Consider the following 23,284-nt stretch of genomic DNA (forward strand, 5'->3'; position numbering starts at 1 on the left):
TTGGCAGTATTTTTTTAAATAAAAACATGTACATTCTCAATTGGTACCCTATATACTATGCAATGGTTTAATTTTCTTAGGCATGGTCACTGTATTGTGGTTGTATAAGAGAATGGCCTTGTTACTAGGATATCAGTGACAGGAATATTTAGGAGTGAGATCTAAAACTAAAAGAATCAGTTAAAAAAAAAAAACTTAAACACACACACATATATATATGCATGTGTGTGTGTGTATATATATATATATGTATATGTTTGTATCTACCTAGAGAGAAAGACAGCAAGAATGTTATAGATGGAATGTTTGTGTCCCCCCAAGATTTTTATGTTAAAACTTAATCCCCAGGGTGATGGTATTGTGAGGTGAGGCTTTTAGGAAGTGCTTAGGTCATGAGAGTTCCCACCAATATCACATGGGATTGGTGCCCTTATAAAAGAGACTGCAGAGACCAACACTTCCCCCTCCTGCCAAGTGAGGATATGGTGAAAAAATGGTAACCTATGAGAAGCATGGTGGGCTGCAGTCCATGGGGTCACAAAGAGTTGGACACAACTGAGCGACTTCACTTTCTTTCTTTCTATAGTTCCTTTTGGAGAAGGAATGGCAACCCACTCCGGTGTTCTTTCCTGGAGAATCCCATGGACAGAGAGGCCTGGTGGGCTGCAGTCTATGGGGTTGCAAAGAGTTGGACACAACTAAGCAACTAACACACACACACACACACACACACACACACACACACACACACACACGAACCAGGAAGCAGGTCTTCACCAGATACAGAATCTGCTGGCACCTTGATCTTGGACTTCCCAGCCTCCAGAACTTTGAGAAGTAAATTTTTGTTGTTCATAAGCCACCCAGTCTGTGGTATGCTGTTCTAGCAGCCCAAATGGACTGGTATAGGGGTGAAGGGAAGAAGGCTGAAAACATGTTAACAAAATTAAATACTTGGATATTTTGGTTTTAAAATAGGCTGGTGATTACCAAATGCTCTTTCAGCTTTCCTACACGTTTGAAAATTTTCAAAACAAGAGTTGGGGGAAAAAAGTAGCAAAGTTTAATATGCACAAGACCACATGCACCACTACAGGATTGTTTATTAACGTGAAGAACTGAAAACTGTCCACATGTCCAAAGAAATGTGTTTTTGTTGGATAAAATGTTTCATAGCAATGAATAGGAGTGCTTGTCATTCCACTCTAGTGGAATCTAGAGCACAACCACATAGATGGATTTAATAAAGCAGTGCCTGGTAAAAGATAAATACATCAATAAACAGGTTGCCAAACAAGTCTTGCATACGATTTATTTCAACATTCATTTTTAAGTAAACCAAAATGTACTTCACAGTTGCATAGCTATGGAATATATGGAGAATGGATTCAAAGAACCATGGTGGATCCATCCAGATGGATGCTACGGTGGGGAAGGGGAGAGGCCATGAGCTTACAGATGACATTGATAAAAGCAATCCAATTCCAAGCACCACATCTAGGGAAGGTTTTATTTTTATTATTAGTTTCTTAACCTAATGGACCAAGGTTTTAGAAAGGAAGAAAGTGGACTCATCAAAAAAACTGGACTGTTCCAGGCCACACCCAAAGCATCACAACACATCTCCATTTGCATTAGCAAACCCGAGAGAACCAGCCTTCCTCCTCTTCACAGCTGAGGCTGGTCACCACCGTATGCTCTCAGCGCCCCCACTTCTCTCTCCCAACCAGTCCCAGGTTTCTCAAATCAGAAGCTTGATTAGAAACTGCCATGTAACTAATACACTACACACACACATTCCATGGGTCCCTTTCCTTTCTCATTATGGGACTCAAGTAGGGTTTTCAAGGTCATGACCCTTTCACAGCCCTTGATTTTGACATGTGTTACAGTCAATGTAGAAATAAACTTCCCTGTGCCTGAGGCCAAGGAGGCACATGATAAAATCATATATGGAAGAGATGAACAAACGAAGTGAATAAGGAAGAATGGAGAAGGGAGAGAGAAAAAAGGATGATAGACGCATAGAAAAAGAAGCAACTGACTCAGTGGGACTATGTGTTACCACAGTCAGCCACAACTCCCAGACTTACTATACCCAAGAGTATAATCATTCTGGCCCACTTGGAAAACAACCAGAACACGATGTGTATCAGTAAAATCACAGTCAAGTTAGAGAAGACCATCGTGGCCTTCCCAGTGTTTCGTGTACCAGGGCCAAGTCCAGACATTTCGCTGAGCACTCGCACTCCATAATTACTCAAACAATGTTTCATTAAGAACAAAATATCAGTTAGCAGGGAATATGAATGGCCCACAATAGGGAGCCTTTTTGGCAGGGGATAAAACTGTCTTTTCAACGAGTAACAAAAATAAGATAGAAAAACAAGAACAGGCCTGGATAAATGGTACAAAGAAGTCAGCTAAGTTTAAAACTGTTCTTCCTCCAGTAGAACAAGGGGTACAGTGGCTAATAGATCATTATTTCATGAGAGAAAAGGCTAAGTTACCTTTCAACACTAGACAATCCCTAATTAAGAATAAGAGAGGAAAAAAACACTTTCTAAAAAAACCAGGTTATCATTTGCATAATATCTTTACATTAGCAGTTTATAATCACACTTTTGATGAGAGAATCGGAAGGGACTTTAGGGATTTTTTTACCAACCCCCCCTCAACTTGCCAATGAACTCAAAAAGCTAAATGACTTCCCTGGGGCCATATAACAATTTAGAACCGCAACCCAGGACTCCCTCTCCAAGTCTCATATTTTCCACATGGCACCATTTCATTCCTCCCTTTATAATTCTCCAACCTCTGAAATCTGTCTCAGTATTCCAGTCTCTGAGGTTTCTGTTACAAAGCTAATTTTTTTATTAAGAAAATTAAGAATATCAATCTAAATTGGATAGTCTGTAAGTGTGATTAATACTCAGGTGTGATAATGGTGTTTTGTTTCTATATAAAAATGTTCTTAACTAAAAGGCATTAGAGTTGCCATGCTATGATGTCTGCAATTAACTTTCAAATGGCTCAGCAAAACAGAAAAGATAGATATGAATATAGATGGATAGAAAGATATCACAAAATGTTTACAATTATTGAATTTAGATGGAAGAAAGGGGGTCTTTATTATACCATGGCTTTGATTATTATTTTTATAACTGTTGCAAAATAAAAATAAGGAAACGTAGATATATTTTCAAAAATCATTATTTTAAAGCATTTCCAATTTTGAGTAACAGACTTCAACTCTGTGCCCAGCTGCTCAGACATTTCACGTGACACAGCTAAGCAGGTCTTCCAGGGAAGGGGGTTTCAGGGGTTCCCAGACAGTATGTCTAAACCTAAAGACATCAAAATCATGTCAAGAAAGTGTATAGGGAGTGGTAGAAACCAGGAGAGGCTGTCCACGCAGCATAGATGGGGAGGCGTTACATCCAGATGCAATGCTTGCCACTCCTCCCATAAAAGGCTGGTGTGGGGATGGAGTCTGAGGCCTGCCTTCTACTGCAAGGCAGAAGAAGCCTATAAGAAACAGAATTCAGACACTCACTACCTTTGTTTTCCTCTGCATTCTAAAGCAGCAACTTCCCAGCATCTAAGCCCATGCTGAATCTCCCCTAGGAAGTACCATTAGTGAAAATGGAAACCCTCCCCTGAGCAGATGGGGCTGAGTACCTGGGTCTCCTCCAGTGCTGCCTGCCTTTGTTCTTTCTCTTCTCTTTGAGCCTGATTTAAGTCTTCTGCTCTTAACACTTTCACATGAACCAGAGGAAATATCGTCTCTCGGGATTCTTGGCTCTTCTCCACAAATTCCTCTGAGTCTCAATTCATATTACTCCAGAGAGCTCCCTCAGCCAGAATAATAATTCTCAAATGTTTAGTCTTCCCTCCCAGAGCTTCCACAAACACAAACTTAGATCAGAGTTCTTTTCCAGAGTTTTTACATGGAGATTTAAACAAGGCTCACAAATGTCACTTTGCACTCTTTAAAATATATGGTATCATTCCCTGTAGGCCTCCAAAGGCACCTCCATGCAGGGCCAGACAATAAGGATGGGGCTTGGTTAAGCTGATCACACCTGGTCTCAGCCGTCCCAATCTGTGGGGTCAGAATGCCTTCCCAGACCAGTTGAGCAAACTTGTTTACTGGGATGTAGAAATCCCTCTGTAAGAGGTCAAACAGAGGATAAGAAATCTTTTAAAGAGGAAGAAGGATGAGGGTGAATTAGAAAAACCACTATTACAAGGCAAGCAAGTTATGCCAATATTTCACAGCTTAACAATTGTTTATCCATCAACAGAAAAAAGGATAAACAAAATATGGTATATACATACAGTGGAATATTATTTAGCTGTAAAAAGGAAGGCTACTCCAATATATGCTACAACACAGATGAACTTTAAAAACATTATGCCAAGTGAAATAGATCTCAGACATAAAAAGGGAAAATACGTGATTCCACTTACATGAAGTACCTTGCTAGAATAGCAAATTCACAGAAACAGAATGTATCCATAGAATAAAGGTTTCCAGGGGCTGGGGCAAGAGGAATGGAGAGTTATTGTTTAATGAGTACAGATTTTCTCTTTGGGATGATGGAAAAGTTCTGTAAATGGATGGTGGTGATGGTCACCCATTTTGTAAATGTACTTAATGACTGAGTTGTACACCTTAAAATGGCTAAGATATATACAAGATGTATATAGATTTTATCACAGTAAAAAATTGTGGTGCTCACTTTGGCAGCACACATATGAATACTAAAATTGGTATATACAGAGAAGATTAGCAGGATAACATGAAATTAATGAAGCATTCCATATCTTTATAAAAGTGAATCATTACGCTATACACTTGAAACCAAAATAATATGGTAAATCAACTGTACTTCAATTTTTAAAAAGTGTTTAATACTATTTTCTATCCCTTAAGTCAATGCTTAGCACAAAACCCAGGAAGCTAAGATGTGATTCCACTCTCCTTCAGCTAGCTAGCTTATTATTATACTGCTGCTGCTGCTAAGTTGCTTAGGTCATGTCTGACTCTGTGCGACACCATAGACGGCAGCCCACCAGGCTCCCCCGTCCCTGGGATTCTCCAGGCAAGAACACTGGAGTGGGTTGCCATTGCCTTCTCCAATGTATGAAAGTGAAAAGTGAAAGTGAAGTCGCTCAGTCGTGTCGGACTCCTAGTGACCCCATGGTCTGCAGCCTACCAGGCTCCTCCATCCATGGGATTTTCCAGGCAAGAGTACTGGAGTGGGTTCTAACAAACATCAAATCTATATCTTATTTTCCTGTTGCCTAGTTTCTACCAGTCAAATAGGGCCTTACAAACAGCTTTTCTTTCTTAGGAAATCTCTCCCCTTCAGCATTGCTTCATCTTTCACTTTAGAATAAAGCTCAACATTGTATTACTTTCTTAGGAGGATTTCAAAGCCTGATGAACGAGGAAGTTTTTAATTCACAGTCAAATCTTCAGCCACCTGAATTCTCTGTATATACATATATTTAGAAATGATTCCCTCTAATGTCCTATGAGTCTTTATCTGGAATGGCTGCCTATGAGACTTTGTTAGAAAACTTATGCAGTTGTAAAAAAAGTAAAATTATAGGCTAACACTATGAATTCAATATATAAGGTTTTGGTGAAGGTAGAGTTCAATACCATGAAGCACTGATGTTGCAAAAGGCTTTTTTGTTAGTCATGAGGATCTAATGTCACCATGAAGGTATTTAGTGCTTCTCTAGATATGAGGAGATGCAAGGATTGAGATCATAAAATCTGTTCCTCAGTTCAGTTCAGTCGCACAGTCATGTCTAAGTCTGTGACCCTATGGACAGCAGCACGCCAGGCTTCCCTGTCCATCAACAACTCCCGGAGCTTACTCAAACTAATGTCCATCTAGTCAGTGATGCCATCCAACCATCGCATCCTCTGTCATCCCCTTCTCCTCCCGCCTTCAATCATTCCCAGAATCTGGGTCTTTTCAAGTGAGTCAGTTCTTCACATAAGGTAGCCAAGGTATTGGAGCTTCAGCTTCAGCATCAGGCCTTCCAATGAATATTTGAGACTGATTTCCTTTAGGATGGACTTATTGGATCTCCTTGCAGTCCAGGGGACTCTCAAGAGTCTTCTCCAACACCACAGTTCAAAAGCATCAATTCTTCAGTGCTCAGCTTTCTTTATAGTCCAACTCTCACATCCATACATGACTACTAGAAAAACCTTAGCTTTGACTAGACGGACCTTTGTTGACGAAGTAATGTCTCTGCTTTTGAATATGCTGTCTAGGTTGGTCATAGCTTTTCTTCCAAGGAGCAAATGTTTTTTTTAATTTCATGGCTGCAATCACCATCTGCAGTGATTTTGGAGCCCAAGGAAATAACGTCTCTCATTGTTTCCATTGTTTTCCCATCTATTTGCCATGAAGTGATGGGACCAGATGCCATGATCTTAGTTTTCTGAATGTTGAGTTTTAAGCCAACTTTTTCACTCTCCTCTTTCACTTTCATCAAGAGGCTCTCTAGTTCCTCTTCGCTTCTGCCATAAGGGTGGTGTCACCTGCACATCTGAGGTTATTGATATTTCTCCCGGCAATCTTGATTCCAGCTTGTGCTTCTTCCAGCCCAGGGTTTCCCATGATGTACTCTGCATATAAGATAAATAAGCAGGGTGACAATATACAGCCTTGATGGACTCCTTTCCCTATTTGGAACCAGTCTGTTGTTCCATGTCCAGTTCTAACTGTTGCTTCCTGACCTGCATATAGGTTTCTCAAGAGGCAGGTCAGGTGGTCTGGTATTCCCATCTCTTGAAGAATTTTCCACAGTTTAGTGTGATCCACACAGTCAAAGGCTTTGGCATAGTCAATAAAGCAGAAGCAGATGTTTTTCTGGAACTCTCCTGCTTTTTTGATGATCCAACAGATACTGGCAATTTGATCTCTGGCTCTGCTACCTTTTCTAAATCCAGCTTGAACATCTGGAAGTTCACAGTTCAGTTACTGTTGAAGTCTGGCTTGGAGGATTTTGAGCCTTACTTTACTAGCGTGTGAGATGAGTGCAATTGTGTGGTAGTTTGAACATTCTTTGGGATTGGAAGGAAAACTGACCTTTTCCAGTCCTGTGGCCACTGCTGAGTTTTCCAAATTTGCTGGCCTATTGAGTGCAGCACTTTCACAGCCTCATCTTTTAGGATTTGAAATAGCTCAACTGGAATTCCATCACCTCCACTAGCTTTGTTTGTAGTGATGCTTCCTAAGGCCCACTTGACTTCACATTCCAGGATGTCTGGCTCTAGGTGACTGACCACTCCATTATGGTTATCTGGATCATGAAATCTTTTTTGTATAGTTCTTCTGTATATTCTTTCTGCCTTTTCTTAATATCTTCTGTTAGGTCTATACCATTTCTGTCCTTTACTGTGCCCATCTTTGAATGAAATGGTCCCTTGGTAGCTCTAATATTTCTTGAAGAGATCTCTAGTTTTTCCCATTCTATTGTTTTCCTCTGTTTCTTTGCACTGATCACTGAGTAAGGCTTTCTTATCTCTCCTTGCTATTCTTTGGAACTCTGCGTTCAAATGGGTATATCTTTCCTTTTCTCCTTTGCCTTTAGCTTCTCTTCTTTTCTCAGCTATTTGTAAGGCCCCTTCATACAACCATTTTGCCTTTTTGCATTTCTTTTTCTTGGTGATGGTCGTGATCATTGCCTCTTGTACAATGTCATGAACCTCTGTCTATAGTTCTTTAGGTACTCTGTCTATCAGATCTAATCCCTTGAATCTATTTGTCACTTCTACTGTGACAAATTTGATTTAGGAATTTGATTTAGGTCATACCTTAATGGTCTAGCACTTTTCCCTACTTTATTCAATTTCAGTCTGAATTTGGCAATAAGGAGTTCATGATATGCGCCACAGTCAGCTCCCGGTCTTGTTTTTGCTGACTGTATGGAGCTTCTCCATCTTTGGCTGCAAGGAATATAATCAATCTGATTTTGGTATTGACTACCTGGTGATGTCCATGTGTAGAGTCTTCTCTTGTGTTGTTGGAAGAGGGTGTTTGCTGTGACCAGTGCATTCTCTTGGCAAAACTCTGTTAAGCCTTTGCCCTCCTTCGTTTTGTACTCCAAGGCCAAATTTGCCTGTTACTCCAGGTGTTTCTTGACTTCCTACTTTTGCATTCCAGTCCCCTATAATGAAAAGGACATCTTTTTCGGGTGTTAGTTCTAAAAGGTCTTGTAGGTCTTCATAGAACCATTCAACTTCAGCTTCTTCAGCGTTACTGGTTGGGGCATAGACTTGGATTACTGTGATATTGAATGGTTTGCCTTGGAAACGAACAGAGATCATTCAAGTACTGCATTTTGGACTCTTGTTTACTACGATGGCTACTCCATTTCTTCTAAGGGATTCTTGCCCACAGAAGTAGATATAATGGTCATCTGTTCCTGCTGCTGCTACTGTTGCTAAGTCGCTTCAGTCGTGTCCGACTCTTGTGCGACCCCATAGACGGAAGCCCACCAGGCTCCCCTGTCCCTGGGATTCTCCAGGCAAGAACACTGGAGTGGGTTGTCATTGGCTTCTCCAATGCATGAAAGTGAAAAGTGAAAGGGAAGTCACTCAGTCATGTCCGACTCTTAGCAACCCCATGGACTATAGCCTACCAGGCTCCTCCATCCATGGGATTTTCCAGGCAAGAGTACTGGAGTGGGGTGCCATTGCCTTCTCTACATCTGTTCCTAAAAACATCCAAATATCTGAAGACCTGTGCCACCAGATTTCCTGGAACACAGAGTGTCTCACTCTACCCTGAACTCTCTCAGGGGTTGTTGAAGGTCAACAGCTATAGCAACATGGGATTCAATCTCCTTAGAGGCAGATGGCAAATGCCTTTGTTGTTCAGTCTTTGACAACGCCCTTGGTAAGTGCCAATTTGCAGTTGACATATACTTGCAGTGTTTATATATATATATATATATATATATATAAACACTAGCATGTGGCAAAAGTGCCACATGCCAGAACATACCTATTAGCTACCAAATTCTGCTGGAAATTTTACCAAAAATAACATACTTGTGCCTACTGGGTAGGTGGCGAGTTGAGAGGTGGCATCAAAATCTACACATGCTTTTCACAGTGTGTTGTACATATACATTTTTTTAATGCCATACTTGTTTCATGCTTGATTCAAACTATATTTACAACCATTCTTGATACTAAAACCTAATTTTTAAAACTATAATATCAAATAACTTTATAATTTTTGTTTTATTTTTTAAAATGAAATTCCAGTTAAGCCACCTCACTCCCAGTATTTAATATGAAATACTGGGACTCATTCTAACTAGGCTCACTTTAAGTAGTCTTTTCCCTGAATCAACCATTTTCAGATCACGGAGCCTCCTAAAGGCTTTAACTAGTGGATTCCAACCCCAGAGTTAGAGCGCTATACCAGATTTCTAGGTTTCTGGGAGCAGACACATGTACCTGTTCTCAAATTTTCAGCAAATTCAGTCAACCAACTGGGCATTTGGATTGTTCACACAAATGCAATAGCTTGGTGGCAATGGATTAAAGTATTGATTCTCACCATGTACCACTGTTCCGCAAATGTAAACCTAGGGGCTAAACCCAAGGAAGGGAGAGATTTGTGGATCAAGGGGGCATCATCATCTCAACTTGATGTAGACCCTTGTTCTCCTCAAACCTCATGCTGTATCAATACTATCATTAGGAGGGAGGTACTGAATCAGTTTCCTTAGGATGTGAGTCTGTTTCCATGGTGACAAGAGTGTACTCCTTTAAACCACAGGACAAATGAATGGAGCATTCAGTAAATCAAGCAATTTCTGGGCATTTTCAAAGCCCTGGAACAGACAGACATTGGCTGTAAGTCTTACCAAACACTGATTTGTTTCATTTCTAAAAGTGCTGAGGAAGCCAAAGATGGATAAATATATGAGAACTGCATCCCAAACCAATATTGACCCTGGATCAAGTGTAAAATATGCCCGATTCTCAGAAGGGCTTATCTTGTCAAATGAAATTACGCTGGCTTCACCTTGGATGGCACTGACATTGTAATTGTCATGCATTCAAGCAGAACAAGCAATAGGCAACAAAATGTTAATGAGATTTTTCCTATCAGTCTAACTGAAGTGGTGCTTTCTAAATACCAAGGATGGTTAATCTCATGTTTTCAAATGGTGACGTTGAGCTCAAGAATCTAGGTAAATAATTTTTTAAGTCTACATGATCCTTTCTTTTGTGAACCACCTATTGGACAATTTTCTATGGAGTGCAACTTTGAGTCATGTCTCTATGTATGTTAGTTTGATAGAGTTCATATAGACTTGCTTTAAAGAAAGACTAGCATTACTTTTACAGACTCTTAGGCAGACTTTACTTGAAGTCGATGGCCATGGATTATGAAGAATCTTGTCAAAAACTTCAATTTTCACAAAACAATATCAAACCCATCCCTCAGCTCATTTGATGTGTTTATCTTTAAAATATGAATCTGCCCTTATTCAACAACAAAAAACCCTCATCAAAGAATATGTCTCAAGGTAACTTCCATTAGATCCTTATCAAATTCTTTTCTTAAGAAATGTCCACAGATAATCATTTAATGAACACATCTTCCACCTCTTCCTCTGAAGAAGTGGTTCTCAATCCTGACCACACTTTAGAATCATCTGAAGTGTTGAAGACAGAAAGTACCTTGAGGGATTTTGATTTAATTGGTCCAAAGTGGGGTCCAGGCAGGATATTTTTTGAAAGCCCCACCCCTGTGAGTCTAAGGTACAGCCCAGGTTGTAGACTAGCAATATCCAGAGGTTATCAGAATCTAATGAGTTCACTTTTTAAAGCACGTACTATTACACAAGTTATACATAAATATGGGCTTTCCAGGTGGCGCTAGTGGTAAAGAACCAGCCTGCCAATACAGGAGATCCCAGAGACTCAGGTTCAACTCCTGTGTGGGGAAGATGCCTTGGAGGAGGGCATGACAAGCCACTTCAGTATTCTTGCCTAGACAATCCCATGGACAGAGGAGCCTGGCGGGCTACTGTCCATAGGGCCACAAAGAGTCGGACACGACTGAAGCAACTTAGCATGCACACGCAATACATAAATACATTTCTTTTTTAAAAAGTTAACATGTGACATTTAAATTCTGCCTTGTCCCCCTCCACTTCTCCCCTCACCTCCAGTCCTCTCTCAATGATGGGCATGCTTCTAGAAAATTTTCTATTTATTTGCATATATATGTATTTTCACAGATATATTGGTGAATATACATATATATGAAAATACATGTACATTTCATTTTTCAAAATAATATTTTAACATATGTCATAGCACACATATTATTCTGCTGCTCTGTTTTCACTTAACAACATGCCTTTGAGCTCTTTCCATTGAGTACTTCTCTGTCTCATTATCTGTAACTGGTACACAGTAGGAATATGCCACAGTTACTTTGAGAAGCCATTCCTCTAAATCTCTGCCATCCAATATGGTAGCCACTAGCTACAAGTGGCTATCAAATACTTGAGTCAGGCTAGCATGAGCAGAGATGTGTCATAAAATACATGCCAGATTTTGAATACTATTAATACTAAGAAAATATATATATGTCTCATTAGTAATTTTTTCATCTTAATTGCATATTGAAAGGATAACATGTTGGATGTATTGGATCAAATAAAATATGGCATTAAAATCAATTTCACCTGTTGCCTTTTATTTATGTCAATGCAGTGGTTAAAAAAACGTAACACTACTTATATGGTTCCTATCATATTTCTATTGAATGGCTCAGTTTTAAAAGATGGGTATTTAGGATATTTGCAGTTCATTTGAAATTACAAAGGAAGTGTCCCATCCATGGTTCTCAATAGGGAGCAATTTTGCCCCCCAGGTGACATTTGACAATGTCTAGATCAGCCCTGGGATTTCTTTGGAGGGAATGATGCTGAAGCTGAAACTCCAGTACTTTGGCCACCTCATGCGAAGAGTTGACTCCTTGGAAAAGACTCTGATGCTGGGAGGGATTGGGGGCAGGAGGAGAAGGGGACGACAGAGGATGAGATGTCTGGATGGCATCACCGACTCGATGGATGTGAGTCTGAGTGAACTCCGGGAGTTGTTAACGGACAGGGAGGCCTGGTGTGCTGTGATTCATGGGGTTGCAAAGAGTCGGACATGACTGAGCGACTGAACTGAACTGAACTGAAGACACAGTTTTGGTTGTCACAACTGGGCACACCACTGGGATCTAGTGGGTAGAGGGATGCTGCTAAACATTCTATGATGAACACAGCCCCCACAATAAAGAATCATCTGGCCCAAAATATCAATAGTGCTAAGGTTGAAAAACCAAGTTATGCACGAATCATTGTCCACATGTGGGAGTTGTTTCTCAAAGGTAGACCTGAAGTCAAAAAATTGCCTGTGCTTTTAAAACATTTATGGACAGAACAAAACTGCCCTCCAGAGTGGTGATGCCAGTCAGCATATCTCAACAGAAGTGCATGAAAATACTAAAATTAATCATTAATGGACAAATAAACCTAGCCAAGAAAAGCTCAAAAGGCTTCAAAGTGTCCACTCAATATTCTGAGTTCTTACTATCATCAACAGGAATGACAACACAATTCTAAGTCCCAGAGTTTTAAGTAATATTTGGAGGTTTATCCTATTCCCATCCTTTTAAAAACTGTGTTCTTTGCTCTCAGAACACAATTCATGTGGGGTCCTGGCACAGTTAATTTGTAACTAAATCAAACAACTAGTGTATCTCTCTGCTTTCAACTATGGCTAAAATTTGAATCTTGGGAGAGTGAACTGCAAGTCTAAAATACTTTGCCAGTGTTTTAAGAATTATTTGTATTTATCTTACACCCATACCCAGAACCCCAGAGCACTGTTTTCCAAGCAGTGTTAGTCGCTCAGTCGTGTCTGACTCTTGGCAACCCCATGGTCTGTAGCCCGCCAGGCTCCTCTGACCACAGAATTCTCCAGGCAAGAATACTGGAGAGGGTTGCCATTTCTTTCTGCAGCAAATGTCACCCATAAGATGACCTCCATGTGTGGTAACTGATAATACAAGTCACGCACCATGACCAGGCATTTGTTCTCAAATGTACCATATATTTATTAGTTACAGATGATTTTGACAAAGTAGCATGTAGAAATATGTTACAGATCCCAATCTGTTCTGCAAATCCAGAGGAAATGCATTGCCCCCATACTTACATTTTACTAATCTTTTTCAGAAAGCAGGATTATTAACCTTCTCCTATTTTCAATTTCCACATTTACAAAAATGCACACCATAGCAAACACGGTTCCTGTTCCAAGTTCTCAGCATGACAAGTGTACTCTACAGCCATAAAGTTTTTTAGGAGAACTGTGACTCTTCCAAGCTTCCTCTGTTATGAACTCCTCACAAAGAACTAATTTTAACTTTCTTCCTGGAGTGAATTTGAATCATGAATTCATTCTCAGTATGAGAGTGTGCAAAATGAGACGAGTACTAGAAACAATTACAATTTGTTCTGACTTGCCACCATTTCCCTCCACAGGTTTTAAAAGGTATGTTTTGGGGAGGTGGGGGGGAAGTTTTCTGGGTAAAGTATTCAAACTGGGGCCAGCAAGAGTTCTCATGACCTTTATCACGTCTTGGTATAAATTGATATTTATTAACTTTCCTATTTGGGGCCTGAAAGATAATAGATAATAAAAGAAAAAATGAAGGGGAGGAAGAGGAGAAAGAATAAAGCTGGACTGGAAACTCCTAGAGGAAAGAGATTCATCTTTATTGTTTATCATTCCATTCACAGCTTCTAGCCCAGGTCTCAGCATAGCTAACCTAACTCAAACATGTGATTAAAGAATGCAAGATGGAATACATACTATCACATATAAAAGAGATACCCAACAAAGACCTACTGTATAGCACAGGGAACTATACTCAAGATTTTGTAATAACCTATCAGAGAAAAGAATCTAGAAAAGAATATGTATGTGTAAACACATACATATGTATAACTAAATCACTGTGCTGTGTATCTGAAACTAACAGATACAGTAAATCCTCTTGAAATCCAATTTCAAAAAAAAAAAAAATTCAAGATGGAGAAAAATAATTATCTGGATTAAAAAAGCACACAGATTAGAGTAAAATACTGATTCAGAAACACAAATGAGCACCTGGCCAAACTGGGAGTACTGGATAGGCTGGCGGGAGGTAAGTAGAGCCTCAGGCAGCACCGGGGGTACAGGAGGTGAGTAGGCACGGTAAAGCCTCCCGGGATCTGTCAGGGGGCCCTCCCTTGTTCTCCTGCTGCTCACTCTTTGCAGCCTGCTCAGAGCAAACAGGGCTGTGCCCAGCAGACCCTCTTTGGCTAGCCCAGTGGAGACGGCACAGATACAATTTAGAAATCAGAATGACTCTTCAGAAAACCTTCATGGGATTCTATTTGTAAACAGAATGTCCCATCACTTCTGAGATCAGCAGAGAACCCTCTCCTACTTGATAGTTTCAGGTTGAACTTCACATCAAACAAGTTCATCAATGCCCAGGCAGCAAGGGCCTCCTATTCAGCCGAGTCTTGATGAGAAACCTAAGTCCTATATACACACTCTGATTTCGTAACGAGCTACTGCTCCAGATACATTCTTTTTTTATTCGCTTTGTTTTTTTTTTTGCCACACCTCAAGCATGTGGAATCTTAGGCTCACACTTCTGCCCTCAGCACTGGGAGCTCATAGTCTTAACCACTGGACCACCAGGGAAGTCCTCCAGATGCATTTTAGGCTGAATATCCAGGCTCTAGTATCTCTTTTGCCTGTGTGTGTGTGTGTGTGTGTGTGTTTTTCCAAATGGGATAGAAGAAATGTTTCTTCCCCATAGAAGGTGGCTTGAATGTACTTGTGCTATAATATTAACAACATCTCAGGTGTGCTCTTATCTTGATCCTGGCAGCGAGGTAGTAACTAACATGAGGGGCTAAGAGGTTGGCACAGTGGCCCTGAGGTCACTGGTACTTTGGTGTCTAAGATGGCACAACTGGTAAACAGAAGTATACATTGCCAGATGTGGCTGGGTTTTAGCTGCTCCTCTCCTGGGCTGGAGGGGCCAGAACTGTCCCACCCAACAGGTTTCCTGAGCAGCTACTATGTCAGGTCCTGTGAAATGGCTATAAGATGGACATGGTCCCCGCTCCCAGGGAGCATAGAGAATGGTGAGGGATAGATAACGAAACAGAAGTTACACCTTTAATGTAGACAAGTAAATATGCATGCTCTTAATTCTAAAATAATGTCCCCCTCAATTTTTAGTCACTTTGAGACATATTCTACATACTATAAAGTTTATCCAATCGTTGTGTACAATTCAGTGGTTTTGTATATGTGTCAAGTTGCGCAATCACTACTTGATTGCACATAGTATCATCTTAGAACATTTCCACTATCCCAAAAGGAAATCTTGGACCCTATAGCAGAGATTCCCCAGGCCCACATCATGCCAGCTCAGGCAACCACTAACCCACTTTCTATGTTTAGAGATTTGCCTATCCTGAACACTTCAGAGTAGGATCATGTAACATGTGGCCCCAAGGAGGGGGCCTGGGTTCAATTCCTAGTCAGGGAACTAGATCCCACGTGCTGCAACTAAGAATTTGCATGCCACGACTAAGACCCAGCGCAGCCAAATAAATAAATAAACAAATAAATTTTTTAAAAAGATAAGGAGCCAATGTAGGATCTTGTAAAGAAAGAGTATAAGAAAATTGGGAGATAGCTTAAGTCAAGAATGTCAAGAAGGACAGGAGCCAGTGAGGTCAAATGCTGAGCAGGAGTGAAAACAGACCAAGAGGAGATGGGGACTTGGCCGAGGTGGAGCAGTGGTAAAGAATCGGCCTGCAATGCAAGAGACACAGGAGATTTAGGTTCGATCCCTGGGTTGGGAAGATCCCCTGGAGTAGGAAATGGCAACCCACTCCAATATTCTTGCCTGGAAAATTCCATGGACAGAGGAGCCTGGCGGGCTACAGTCCACGGGGTCACAGAGAGTCAGACACGACTGAGCACGTATGTACTTTGTCTTTGTCATACAGGCCTCAAAGAGAGCAGGATCAGCATGGTGGCTGAGCAGAAAAAAGTGGTGTTTAGCAAACATGAAGTTCTCTGAATGCTTAGAAGTGAACTGGAGAACAGGCTGTTGGTCGCTTGAAGACATAAACAGATCAAAGGAATTTCTTTTCAGCAACAAGAACCATTTAGAGGAAATCAGTCAGACAGGGGAGTGAGTCTGAAGATCAAGGCAAGAAGAAGCATCAGTGAAGGAGCAGGGTGAGAGGAGGATAAAGAGCGCTGATGGAGTCTTGGAAAAGGTAAAAAGCGCTCATGTCCACCTGAGGCTCCAAGTGATGCTCGTTCAGGCCACGGAGTTATTCTGGAGTGGTGGGCACAGTGGCTAAGGGCATGCAAGAAGGTCTGATGCTGTTGGATTGAGACCAGAAATAGTGGTGAGTGGCAGGGAGGGCCTGGTTGCCACTGGACTCTCCTATAAACACCATCTCAGGAGCGGCCCAAACACCGAAGTGACCCAGGGTTTCCCAAACTAGGTGCAAAAAAGCACCCACAGAATGTTGAAGAAGTGAAGTCTTGCTAAGAATTCAGACTGGATATGCAGAAAAGCAAAACAAAACTAGAGGAAAAGACTGGGAGACCAGGCACACACAGGCCCCAAAATACAGCACAGGGCAAAGCCATGTGCTGCTTACTTGTTACAAGCACTTAATAGTCAAATGAGAAAAAATACTTATGTTGCCATTTTTTTGTAACCCCAACAGTGTAGTCATTTGGGTAAATGGTAAGCATTATGTCAACTCACAAGTGGGAAAAGACACAGAAATATTAAAATGTAGCAACTGATTTCCTTCAACCCTTTCACTTTTCAATTCCATCATTCATTCAGTCATTCTGGTATTCCTACAACATGCTAGTTTCTGGAGGATGAGAATATGAAAAGAGTAGAATGCAGTTTACTCAACCTGACTATAAACCTTTGTCCAGAGAATTTGAATTCAATGAGTTTGAGGCCTCTGTTTATAGACAAACCAATAAAATAAGTCATTGGTCCTTTTTTTTCAGGAGCTAGAAGGTGGTCACAGATGGACTGGAGAAAGTCAGAAATCCTTGACTTTGTTGCTAGGGTGTCATATTATAGCAAATCTGTCTTCACTTGGAGTGTATTTACACTGTGGGAATATTGGTATTCTAGCAGAACTCTGATGAGCAATTCAAAGAGGCGGCTGAGATCAGAGGACTTGGTGAAAGCCCTAAGCAGCATGAACTGGAAAGTTTGTGAAAACTCCCCAGCTTAAGCAGCAAAATCGGGCCATTTGGAAAACTACAGTTGGTTTTCAATGGCAGTGAGTGATTTTTTGGCCAAAAAGTGATTGAAAAAAGGACAGTGATAGTGACAACAAATGTTTCACACACACACACACCAAAAAAAAAAAAAAGGCAGAAGAAAGAGACTTAACTTGGAGAGAGAAGGGATTATAAAATGTGTCCGTAAAAGTACTCAGGCTGGGAAATATATTAAAAAAAATTCAGACAAATCTTTCATTTTCCTCCTATCTTGGATCAGTCTTAACTTTCAGATATTTCTCTCTTTCCTCCTCCTCTCTTTCTTTCATAAAATGAGAACAAACATATATTCTTAATTCTACAGACTATGTAATGAGATAGTCATTTCAAGTACATTCCAAAAGATACCTTACAAGAGGCAGCTTTGCTTCAATATGCAATAAACTGATCTCTGACCTGGGACCCAAGGTTTTTAAAAATATTTACGTTAGAGTCACACTCTGTAATTAAAAACTGAAATTAACTAGCTACAAATAAAAAAATCAAAGTGGTTTGAATTAGCCAAGGTAATGAAGTCTATCAAAGACATTAAATATTTTAAAGCAGTCAATTAGCCTAAAAGGCATTCTATGCCTCGCAAATCTTGTAAAAACCTGCTGCCTGTGTGTCTCCTGGGGACTCTGCACATTTTAAAAATGAGGTCAAGCCAGATCCAAATAGAAGGGTGAACACAGGATGCTTCTGAATGTTTTGGGGTCATAATTTAATGAGCTATAGCAATAATTTACTAAATGTTCCATTGGTAGTTTTGTGGAGATAATATTGCAGGGAGACAAGCACAGGTCTGTAAGTGATTAGGAACTTCAGGTAGAAGCCATGAATAATAAGCCTGTTATTAACACACTGTTAGTGTTAAATGAATATTTAGTGAGTTATTTCAGCTAAAATTAGTTTATAGGTTACTTTAATACCCTGCTTGAAAATTACTTTCCTCAAACCTTGAAAACTTCAAGAGAATAATCTAGGTTAAACCTTTCTGTATAAAGAATGTTGGAGATGTAGAAAGGGGAACATTGATAGTGACGATCTAGGTTTCAGCTTCCACTGGGATGTAATCGACTTACTTTCAAGGGGTTGAATGTAAATAAGCTGGCTCCACTTCCCAGGGCACCTGCAGGCTCTGTGAGGGAGTGAAGTGGGGAGGAGGGACAGTAAAGGGATAAGCAGTAGAATGAGAAAGATCTTTCACCAAAACCTCTAAGAGACTCATATGCTTGATGTCAGGTGGAGAACCATCAAAGTTCAAAGACAGTCAGTGGCCAAAAACAACTGGACTCCTTGTCTCCTCCAGGCGTCACCATTTGTTTATTTAAACCTGAGTCTGCTTCTCTATGGTCACTAGATCAGAGGTGGGGGGAACATTTGGGTGTTGACATACTGCTAGTTTCAGCTCAGGGAGGAAGGGGATGCAACACAATCTGCCTAGTGAAAGAGTGGACCTGCAGGGAACACAGGGGACAAGGTGGCACTGAATATAAACAAGGGTTTGGTGTAAAAACTAGTCTCAGCAACAAAAGAATATGCTTGACTTTATGGGTATTTACAGTGTAAGGATAAAGGCAAAGCAAGATACATGCCATATTTCTGAACTAAAGAACCTGTTTGGTAATTTCAAGTAAAATGAAGAGGCCCTGCTCAAGCAGTAAAGAACCCATCTGCAATGCAGGAGACATGGGTTCGATCCCTGTTAGGAAGATCCCCTAGAGGTGGAAATGACAACCCACTCCAGTATTCTTGCCTGGATAATCCCATGGACAAAGGAGCCTGGCAGGTTACAGTCTATAGAGTCACAAGGAACCAGACACAACTGAGCATGCACGCATGCACACAAGCAGTTAAAGTACACAGGAGCAGTACTGCTAAGAATAATGGAAGAAACAACATTTACACAATCTGGAATCCATATATTGTATATACTGGGTTTTTTTCTTTTAATTTGAATAGATGGGAACATAAGGATTTCACACTTCATGCTGTTACTCAACATTTAGGCTTGGAGTTTTGGTCCAGGCAAGGTACAGAAAGTAGCTGCTGGAGTCCCATTTGATTTCAAATCTGGCTAAAATCCAAGTTTCTCAACTTCAAGTTCAATATCATGAAAACTAGACATTGCTTCCTTCTAGAATGTAGGGCTCCTACTGACATATCAAATTTGCCTAAACTTTCCACATGAAAAAAAAACTGAATCCAGGTCTTACTTAAGAGTGCTGTTATTTGGTAGAAACAAATACAATACTGTAAAGCAACTATCCTTCAATTAAAAATAAATTAATAAATTAAAAAAAAGAGTACTGTTGATCAACCCTTTCTACTTAGGATCACCTAGATGATTTTTTTTTAAACTAATGATGTCTGTGCCCCAACTCAGGCTACTTGAATTACAATGTTTAGAAACAAACCCAGGTAATAATTTTTTAGTTACCTGCGCAATTCTAAGAGACCATTAAGTTTAAAAATCTCTATTTTAGAAGAAAGCCACCCCATCTCATAGAAATTATCACTTGCTATTGGTTTTAATGCTAGAAAGTTTTAAGAAGTTAAATTAAAGCTCAGAACCCACCGTAGATAATCTGGTTTAATTGGTCAGAGTGGTAGGGGCTGGAAACTGGGATATTCTTCAGGTAATTCTAATGTAACACTAATAGTATAAGTACTATTTTTGGCAACACTGTTGTTGTTTAGTCACTTAGTTGTGTCTGATGCTTTGCAATCCCAGAGACCGTAGCCTGCCAGCCTCCTCTGTCCATGGAATTCTCTGGGCAAGAATACTAGAGTGGGTTGCCACTTCCTTCTGGGGATCTTCCTGAACCAGGGATCAAACCCATGTCTCTTGCGTCTCCTGCTTTGGCAGGCAGATTCTTTACCACTGAGCCACCAGGGAAGCCTTTATGGCAATACAGTCATACCTAAAGACCCTTGTCAGAGGTGGACTGACTAAAATTGGGGGCGGGGGACAGCACCAGGTGGTGCTATCCATGGTGCTGAAATGCCACTGCAAGGAATTTTTAATTGGTAATGACAAGCATTTATTTTAAACATGATGAAACAAAATCTATTATTGCATATTTTTCTTTTTTAATTTTTTATTTTTAATTGGAGGATAATTTCTTTACAATATTGTGTTGGTTTCTGCCATACATCCACACGAATCAGCCATAGGTATACATATGTCCCCTCCCTCTTGAACCTCCTTGCATATTTTAAAACTGAGAAACATAAAAGTTCTTCTAAGCACAGAACTACTGCTGTGTATTTTCAGTTCTATATTATGACTTGTTAAAGGAGAGAGATCTTGAAAGAAAGAGGATGCTTTGCTATTTTCTCAACGATCAGATAGAGTGAAGATGAAAATAATTATGACCGGTGCTCTTGGAAAACTGACATATTATTATTTGTTAGCTATAATAGTGTCCTGAATATTTTTTAATGTTCAAATTACCAGAATTTTAAAAAATATAAAGTACTTTACTTTCCATCTAAAATTCAAAAGCATAAATATTTATCGTTTTTATTTTTCTGCTTTAGAAGATCAAAGTGAAATAATTTGAAAAACAGTCTATTTTCACAGGATAACATTTACCTTATACTATTAACAGTATTTAATGATACTACCACTGAAGATTTCTAGTTGATGCATTTGTGAGCTTTATTTTTTATTTTTTTTTATTATTTAATTTTATTTTATTTTTAAACTTTACATAATTGTATTAGTTTTGAGCTTTATTTTAAAAAGGAGTTAATGTGGTGTTATAACTCCAATAATTAGACATAATGTTTCCCACCATTTTGTCCACATTCCTTATATAATGACCACAACTGAATTGCCCAGTCAGCAATTTCATATAATCTCCATGATCTAAAAACTAAAAACCTACGCTTATCCCTTCAAACTTCTATGGAGATGCCATATGTTCCATGATTCTATCCAATAACAACTCAGTAACAAAAGGATTGGATGAAAACTTTAAACCTTCCCTAATTTATGACCGTTCTCTCAAACAGAGAAAACGTTTTCCAGAGTGAATGACATTATGAAAATATGAGCCTGATATGCTAACCTGAAAATGCCAAACATCTGAATGCCACTTTATCAGCAAACAGCTCGGAAACATATTCGTCTTCTTTGCTAAATGCTAACATTTCCCATAAGGCAGTAGTATGTGCACGCATAAAACCTAATAAATCACACAGGAGTTTCCTTTGGAGCAATTACATTCCCAGCCCTCTAAACAATTGGGAACTAAGAGCTTTAAGCTAGACACCAAGGCACTTGCTAATATGATCCATGGGCTGTTTGAAGAGTTAATGAGGGGAAAATATCCCTTATCTTAAGTTTAAATCACTCAAGAACTCATAACTTGAACACCTGAATTTACCTTTTTGGGGAAAAAAAGTATGAAGCAAATACTCTTCATCTTAAACACTCTATACTTCAAAGAAAGAATTTCAGATACATCCCATTCTCCCTAAATGAACATTCAGAGCTTTGCCCATTTGGTTAGCATAGCAATAAAACAGAGTACAGTTCTCAGACCTTGAACACAGCTTATCCTTCATCTATTCAGACATTTAATGAATGGGTCTTGTAGCCACAAGGCTTTAGTGGATTCAAATCAAGGTATTTTTAAAAAGAGTCAAGTCCAACTGTATTCCAATAGTGCCCCTCCCCACTCCAAGGCTGTCAAAAGTCAGAGAAGACTTCTCTTTGCCAAAAGGGCTCTCAGGAGAGAGTTAGTTACCATCAACACAATTAGTCATTTGAGCATAGTCTCTTTAAACTACTGATATTTCCTATCTATAGATTAAACACTCTGGGAACCTATTTACTGACTACTTTCAAAGAGGGCTCTGTAGAATCCAGAAGCAGGAAGACAGAAAAAGATTTTGAAGGAGGTTCTTTGAAATTTCTGGTCACACCAGAAATCAGAGCTCCAGGGGGCTGATTTTAATGGTAAACTCATAACTTCCTCATGTTCCAATAGATTCCATTACGCCAGTGTCTGGCTCAGCTGCTTACACAGCTCTGCAGTAAATTTGTGTTTCCCATAAAATGATCTCAAAACTCTTTTCTCCAAGGAGTCATACTTTTTATGGAAGTAAACAAAGAAATCATAAATACTTCTCTCTCACCATTTTAAGCATTCCCATCACTTTAATGTGAAGACACTCATCATCAGAACTCACAAACAGAATACGGGTGATGCAGTGAAACTATGAATGATGATGGCAACAAGATGAAGTCTTGCCTCACTTTTATATGCGGACCTTTGGGACTGTTCTGCATCAGTGACTCAGTGACTCTGGTCTCTCACATAATTCCAGTAAACTGTATTATGTCTAGGGCCAATGACAGTTTTATATCATTTGAAAAACTTGTTTAGAACTTGTTCTACATTGTGTTTCCAATATGACTCAGCTGTTGGAATAAATATAACGGTAAAAAAAAATTAATCTATAACATGAAAAGAACAAGTTTGGTCACAAGTTGCTACAATCTTATAGATTAGCTACCTTAAAAGACAAAATTTCTTAAGTTGAACGAGAGTGAAAAAAATATTTTTGTGCAATTACATCTGGATTCTCAGTCTGAACAGTAATGACTGTTTTTCCAACACTTATCTCACTTAAAACCTTGCCCTCATTTAATGTTTGCCATATCATAGTTTAGTTGAAATACTTCAGTGCCTTATTTCTGCACATATTTTGACCTTATAAAGAAGTAAGTGTCCTACCGTATATAACACATGGAACTCTGCTCAATGTTATGTGGCAGCTTGGATGGGAGCGGAGTTGGAGAAGAATGGCTACATGTATATG

At 39.7% G+C, this 23,284-nt stretch overlaps 1 protein-coding gene and 1 long non-coding RNA gene across 4 annotated transcripts in view; both read right to left on the bottom strand.

The window, feature by feature from the left end:
• GNA14 (G protein subunit alpha 14) overlaps nucleotides 1-23,284 on the bottom strand; it is a 200,147-nt gene that overhangs the window by 112,304 nt on the left and 64,559 nt on the right. The gene's annotated exons all lie outside the window — the stretch shown is intronic.
• Nucleotides 1,298-4,165, bottom strand: LOC129650172 (uncharacterized). The gene is made up of 2 exons (XR_008713647.1): nucleotides 3,682-4,165; nucleotides 1,298-3,528 (listed from the first exon to the last, which is right to left on the bottom strand). It is a non-coding gene; the product is annotated as an uncharacterized LOC129650172 (long non-coding RNA).

The sequence above is a fragment of the Bubalus kerabau genome, chromosome 4 (assembly GCF_029407905.1).
Source record: "Bubalus kerabau isolate K-KA32 ecotype Philippines breed swamp buffalo chromosome 4, PCC_UOA_SB_1v2, whole genome shotgun sequence".
In the NCBI taxonomy this organism is placed as follows: Eukaryota; Metazoa; Chordata; class Mammalia; order Artiodactyla; family Bovidae; genus Bubalus; species Bubalus kerabau.